Here is a 7,598-nt window from a genome sequence, read left to right as displayed (position 1 = left end):
TTGTGGCAAATAGTGTGAAAGAATGACAGGAGGCTGCTATAAATAGCTGAATAGAGAGGCAAGGGAAGCCTCCCAGGAGGTGACATTTTGCTGAGGCCTTATCAACCGGGGAAAAACCACCAGAAACAGTGTTGAGGAAAGAGGGTTTTTGGCAGAGAGTCACACGTGCAAAGACCCTGAGGCTGGAAAGGAGTTGGATCAGCAAGAAGGATCTTGAGAACAGGGAGGGTGAGCAAGGCCCAGATCCAGGTCCTAGGGCTCTGGGGACTGTTAGATGGAACCAAGGAAGTAGGCTGAGTACCCAAGCATGCAGTGACCAGGATGGTTTCTTCCATGGCTCAGGCTGCCTCCTCCCCTTTCCCCAGCCCTAGCACTTCTCCAGGGCTCCCTGCTCGATCTGCAGTGCCCACCGTCACACCATCCGGGATGGAATGGGGCCTGCCATCTGGGGCATAGAGGCTTGGGTCCCAGCAACACTGCCAGCATTGATCGCGCTTGTAGCCTTAAGAGAGACAAGCCAGCAGCAAGGCCTCAACTCCACACTTTCAAGGAGCCAACTTCTGGCCAGGTGCGGTGGCTCATGCCTGTAATCCCAGCACTTTGGGAGGCTGAGGCAGGCGGATCACTTGAGGTCAGCAGTTTGAGACCAGCCTGACCAAGATGGTGAAACCCTGTCTCTACTAAAATTACAAAAATTAAGCTGTGTGTGGTGGTGCACGCCTGCAATCCCAGGTACTCAGGAGGCTGAGGTGGGAGACTCGCTTGAACTTGGGAGGCGGAGGTTGCAGTGAGCCGAGATCGGGTTACTGCACTCTAGCATGGGCGACAGAGTGAGACTCCATCTCAAAAAAAAAAAGGAGCCAACTTCAAAGTGCCAACTGCCCAGGCTATTTGTACTTGTAAAGGCCACTGCACAACAGCCCCTAAAGGGGCGTGCTCCTCTGAGAGGGAGACTTTCCCCTCCTCCTCTTCCTCCCTACACTGACTGCTGAGGGGGTAGCTGGGGTGCCAGGGTGCCTGGCCCAGGACCTGGATCACAGTGTTTCTTCTCCCTTGCTCAGGACCCCCATAGCCTCCATCCCTTCAGTTAGGAGACCCCAGCTCACCCTAAGAGGGTAGGCTTCCTTCCCTCGGAGCCCACAGCTCTGTGCCCTGTCAGACATGGAACCCTGGGTTTGGAGCAAGAGCTCCCTGCTAATCAGAGAGAGAGTCTCCTTGGGACCAGAGCTGCCCAGCTTTCTCCATCCAGCTGCTGCTCGCTCTGCCACCTCAGGCCAGAGAGAAGTCCAGTCCTGGGGACTCTAAGGACTCTGAGGACAGGTGGGTAAGGCTTAAAAGGAGATTCTTGCTTGAGTGCAGGGATCCAAAGATCAGGAACCTGTGTGCTGAAGAGGGGCAGAGACGGACTATCTGTCTGTTTACCGCTGTACCTTGGATGACTCTCAGTGCCTCAGCAGGCACTGAGGAGGTTGTAGCCTCACATGCTTGGCCACTGACCCTTTGTCCCTGTGTGTGCAGGAGACACTTGTGTTACCCCGGAGGCTGCGAGGGAGGTAAGTGGAGTATCCTGGGGCCCATCCCCACCTCAGTTGGAAAGGACTGCCTTCATCCCTTCAACTTGTAGTTCTCCCCTTTAACCCCATGCTGGGGTTCTAAGGATCACCCAAATCTCTTAAGCCCAGGAGCTCCTTCCCCATTGAGCTTCTGCAGCTCATGGACCACTGGCTTATCTGTTCACATGAGGGGCTCAGAGAGAAAGGGAGTCTCTGGACAAGAAGGGAGCTTAGCATGGGAAAGGCTCCCAGAGAAGAGAGATAGGAGAGAAAGAGGGTGTCAGGTGCAGCCAGAATGTAGGGCTTTGGGCCTGCTTCTGGGCCAAGGGCCTCCAGGGCCAGAATTCTCCAGGGAGGGGCCCCAGTTAGGCACTTGGGGCCCTGGATTGTGACACAGCTGCCCCCACTCTCAATTTCTGCAGCCCCTAAGCTCTGAGCTTCATTCTCAGAGCCATCTGATAGTCCCAACCCCATCTGGGGTGTCAGGAGCTCGGACTGTTTTAGGGCTTCAAATCAGTGACTGGGCTACCAGGGAGAACAGGGTAGGGAGGGTCAGTTCTAGGTCCCTGGATGGGCTGGGGGACCATGTGGCTTCCAGGGCTGATGAAGGCTGGGCTGCCTCTCCTCTAGGGGAGGCCTGGGCAGTAGCTCAGGTATGGTGGGTGGCCAGTGCAAGAGGAGGGTTGCTAGTGGCCATGGGAGGCCTGGGCCTGCCACCAGGGTGGAATGGTGTGGACAGAGGTTTCTCCTAGGGCTTTTGGAGACCAGCCTTCCAACCAAGAGCTATGAAGAGTAGGTACCTCTCTGTCCCATCTCCCTCCATCTCAGCCCAGTAGGGCTAGGGGCAAGCAGATGCTAATAAAGGCTGAGCAGGCCAGGGTGGGAGCTGGCGCTGAGGAGGCAGCAGATGACTCACACCTTCCTGACTGCCCATTGGTGTCATTGTTCTCTGGAGCCTGGAGGGCGTGCATGGGGCAGACTGACCTGCTTTGATGGGGTACCATGAATCTGGCCTAAGATTCCCCTTATGTCTCGGCCTCAGCCCCAGCCTTTCAGGGAATATTCTGAGGGACCCAAAGGCTCTCTGGGGGTCTATATCAGGCTAGGTCTCTAGAAAGAAGTACCTGAGACTAGGTAATTTGTAAGAGGTTTACTTGGCTCACAGTTCTGCAGGCTGTACAGGAAGCATTGTGCCAGCATCTGCTTCTGGGGAGGCCTCAGGAAGCTTACAATCATGGCAGAAGGCAAAGCGGGAGCAGGCACTTCACGTGGTGGAAGGAGGAGGAAGAGAGAGAGAGAGAGAGAGAGTAGCAGGAAGGTGCCACATACTTTTAAATGACCAGATCTCAAAATAACTCACTGTTATGAAGATAGCACCAAGATGAGGCATCCACCTCCATCACCCAAACACCTCCCATCAGGCCCCACCACCAGCACTGGGGATTGCAATTCAGCATGAGATTGGGGTGGGGACAAATATCCAAACTATATTAGGGTCATACCTGTGGGCTCCAGATATAGCCCCATTCCAAACCCAGTCTCATTGTTGCTCTATGGGAGCTCAGGGGCCAGGCCTGTGGTGGTTCCTATTTTCAGCTCAGGTGGTAGGAGCTGAGGGAAGTTGCTTATTCCTTGGTAAGGCTCAGCATGTGCCGAAGCAGCGGGACCAGTGAGTACCAGAGACTCCCAATGCCAGAGGCATCTTCACCATCTCACCTCTCCACTCTCTTTCAGTTTGGTTTAACCACCTGCATACTCTTTTTTTTTTTAGACAGAGTCTCACTCTGTCACCCAGGCTGGAGTGCCATGGCATGAACTTGGCTCACTGCAACCTCCGCCTCCTGGGTTCAAGCAATTCTGCCTCAGCCTCCTGAGTAGCTGGGATTACAGGCGTGTACCACCATCCCTGGCTAATTATTTTTTATTTTTAGTAGAGATGGGCTTTCATCATGTTGGCCAGGCTGGTCTGGAACACTTGGCCTCAGGTGTTCCGCCCACCTTAGCCTCCCGAAGTGCTGGGATTACAGGCGTGAGCCACCTCACCTGACCAACCACCTGCATACTTTTGTAGCCAGTCTTGCACTGGGCAAACGTTTGGGATCTGGAGATGCATTAGGGAAGGCAGGGGGCTTAAAGCAGCAGGCGGTCAAGATCATGGGATTCAATCACCCTTGAAACTAATTATCCCTTCCTCATGCCACAAGTCCCTCGTGGGACACTGCACCCTGGACCATGGAGAATCAGAGGCCCCAAAGGAGTCAGTTCCACCCATGGGCTCCATGGAAGTGGCAGCTTTAGCCAAGCATTAATCCTGCTGACATGTCCCTCAAAGCCAGGGAGCCTTCTCTTCAAAGAGGGAAAGGAATCTTTTGGGTGGCTCCAGTCACCCTGTTCACATGGGCTCCTGCCCTGGTCTCTTCGACCCAGTCATCTGTTTAATTTAAAGTCACTCCCACTGTCCACCGGACCTGGGTTCCATAGGAACCCTGAAGGAGGGCAGCTCTGCTCACATTCCCTCTGCAGGCGTGACTAGAGGTCAGCTCTGCTCAGCAGTCAAGAAGCCATGTGTGCTTTTGGCAGTACCACCTTTGCCTCCACTTTTGCTGGCTTCTGGATGTGGGGGCCGTTCCCAGGGAGGGTGAGGAGCTCTCCCAGCCCCTAAGACAGCTGTGGGCAGCAGTCAGGGCGGCTGTGCTGTTGCCTTCCCTCTGGGCTGATGCGGCTGGCCACCTTTCACGCAGAGTTACGTAAGCTCGAGTCAATTGGGGCTCAGAGCAGTTCATTGTGGGCTATTTTTAAGCTGCAACACATCACAGCAGAGGGGTCACTGCACTGCCGGCTTGCAGGGAAGGTTGTTTAAACATCTGTTATTTAAATTTCCCTGTGCCTTAGAGCTCAGAAGCCATATCCTGCTAGTACTAGTGGGTTCTGCCTTCCACATTTCAGAATAGGAGTGGATTATCTCCCCTCACCCTGCCTAAGGTTCCCCTAAGGCTGGGGTTCTCTGGTACTTCCTGTCTTCCTCTGGGGTCAGACAGGGGGGCCATGGAGCAGGAGGTGCCAGCTCCTTTAATCATAGTCCTGCCTCTGTGGAATGGGTGTATCCTGGCCAGGAGAAATGTCAGGGAAGCAGGAGGTCTAGGTCTAGGGTTCACAGGTCACTTGGATAGCTCCAGGGAGGAAGGTAAGGAGAGGAAGGTAAGGAGTGTGGGCCATAGAGCTAGGAGACCAAGAGTGCATTCCTTCCTCCTTGGGGGGCCTCAGCTTCCCATCGGCACCAAGAGAGGGTTGAATCAAGATACTTTTGAGTCTGTTCAGAAGCCTGCCTTTGCTTGAGCTGTGCTCAAGAGGGAGGGGAATGCCCTCCCTCTGCAGATCTAAATGCTACCCATCTGTCACCTCTGGGGTAGAAGGGCTGATGTATGAACCCCTGGACAGTGGCTGGTGTGCGAACCCGTGGGGAAACATGCCTCCCTTTTTGCTCCATTATCAAGTGAAGGGCTGCACTGGGAGTCCTTTAAGGCTCTTTCTGATCCTAGCTTTTTGGAGATGTCCAGACCCTTCCCAATGCAGTAGAAGGCAGGCAGACCGGACGGGTGCAAGGCCAGGGGCTTGACAAAGCTAGCTGCCTCCTGAGAACACAAGGGAGCCGAAAATAGGTCTGTATTGAAGCAGGTGTGGGAGCCAGCTGTAGAGCTCCTAATAGGGTGTGGCGCTGTGCCTCTCCCCTTGACGCCCTTCTTGCCACCTCTCTACTATCCTCAAGACCTCCTAAGTGGGAGGGTTCCAGCCTGATCCACAGGGGAGAAGGGTTTCTCACGGTGATTTGACCCTTGACCCTCTCTGCAGAGGTTGGGGCCTTCCTAGCAAGCCTGCCTAGAGGGGTGAGGTGAAGTGTGAGGAGAAGGTCATGCAGGACTTGCCCTCACAGGGACGCCATCTGGCCTCATCCACAGACTAAGCTCCTCCCAGCTCCTCCTTGCCACCTCCCTCCCACCCCACAGCCCTCAGCCTGGGGAATGGGCTCAGTCTGGGGGAGGGGCTCTCCAGGTTGCCATGGAAACACGTTGGCCCTCCTCACTTCCCAGATTCAGAAATAGAATTGGACGCCCTTCTTCCTGGTGAGACACTATTTAAAAACATGTTGGGGGAGGGGCCGAGGGGCGCTATCCCTAGGGGCTGGGAAGAAGGGACCCAGCCTGAAAGCCTCTTTATTTGCCCTGCTGCTCCTCTCCCCAGCTGGATGAGATGAGCAGGCTTTGGCCAGCTATGAATTCTGAATACGAAGGATTCAGTCTGGCCCATACTCAGCACCACCAGGTTCCTGGAAGGGCCTCCTCTCAGGCTTGAGCTACCTGATAAGCTATCAGGAGGAGGAGCAGGTCCATGCAGGACCCAGCTTGGGTGTAGGGCTTGCTGCTGCAGAACCCACAATGGAGTCATTTTAGCTCCCCTCCAGCAGGGTCTGTGACTGCCTGGCCCTGAGCATGGCACCCAGTGGTGGCAACACAGGATCCTGAAGTATGAATCCAGAGCCTGGTGGCCTGGCTTCAGATTCTGGCTCCACTACACACTAGCTGAGACAGACCTCTCTCCCTTTCTTTCCTTGCCTTGATTTCCTTATTTGTAAAATGAGGTATGACAGTGCCCAGCTCATTGAATTGCTGTGAGTCTGGGTTGTGAGTGCTCCACATTGTGCTGGCACAGAGGAAGGACCCCATCAATATCAGTTATTGTTATTATTACTATAAGGGGTGTTTGCTATAAGGACCTTTGCAGCCAGACATGGTGGCCCATGCTTGTAATCCCAGCACTTTGGGAGGCCAAGGTGGGAGGAAGCCAGGAGTTTGAGACCAGCCTAGGCAACAAAATGAGAACCCTTCTCTATTAAAAAAAAAAAAAAAAAATTAGCCAGGTGTGGTGGCTCACACTATCCCAGCTACTCAGAAGGCTGAGTGGTGAGGATTGCTTGAGCCCAGGAGTTCAAGGCTGCAGTGAGCAATGATAATGCCACTGCACTCCAGCCTGGGCAACAGAGTGAGACCTTGCTTCTAAAAATGAAAATAAAAATAAGGGCCTTCTCTATCCTGGCTGCTTCCTTTGGGCCTTCTTTCATGGGCTAGACGCTTCAGCCAGTTCTGCTCCCTTCCCCCAGGAGACCTCAGGCCAGTTGTTTACAAAGGACCACAGTTCTGGAAAGGAGTATTATGCCCCACCTCTGCAGGAGGTGGACGATGGCTCAGTGGTGAGACAGGCCAGGGGCTCTCAGGACCTCTCTCCATACCTCTCCAACCCTCCAAGGCACAGTCCAGCTCAAATGCTGCACAGGCACTAGAGGCTGTTACTAGCATCTCTGTTGTAAACAGAAAACTAGCTTGCTTAAGCCAAAGATTAATGACATTAATAGTGGGCAGCAAGTATGTGTGTACATGAATGTAGGCACACATATGCACAGGCAGACCCTTGGGCTTTGGACGTTCGCATGAGAGGATGAGCAGCTCCCCCTTGGTGTCCAGAGCTATCGGTTTCCACTCTTTTTTAACTTTTTTTAAAAAATCATTTTTAATCCTAGCACTTTGAGAGGCCGAGGCAGAGGGATCACCTGAGGTCAGGAGTTCAAGACCAGCCTGGCCAACACGGTGAAACCTGTCTCTACTAAAAATACAAAAATTAGCCTGGCGTGGTGGCGGGTGCCTGTAATCCCAGCTACCTGGGAGGCTGGGACAGGAGAATCACTTGAACCTGGGAGGCAGAGGTTGCAGTGAGCCAAGATCGTGCCATTACACTCTAGCCTGGGCAACAAAGGGAGACTCCATCTCAAAAAAAAAAATTATTTTTATAGAGACGGGGTCTCGCTTCGTTGCGCAGGCTGGTCTCAAACTCCTGGGCTCAAGCAATCCTCCTGTCTTGGCCTCCCAAAGTATTGGGATTGCAGACGTGAGCCACCACACCTGGCCCTGTCCCCATTCTTAACCAAAGGCAGCATCAAGGGAAGGGGGGTGGGAGCCCAGGGGGCCTGAGATGTGGCAGAGCCTGGCTGTGCCC

This window comes from Pan troglodytes, chromosome 2 (genome assembly GCF_028858775.2).
Source record: "Pan troglodytes isolate AG18354 chromosome 2, NHGRI_mPanTro3-v2.0_pri, whole genome shotgun sequence".
NCBI classification, from domain to species: Eukaryota; Metazoa; Chordata; class Mammalia; order Primates; family Hominidae; genus Pan; species Pan troglodytes.
Note: the sequence above shows the minus strand (reverse complement) of the source record.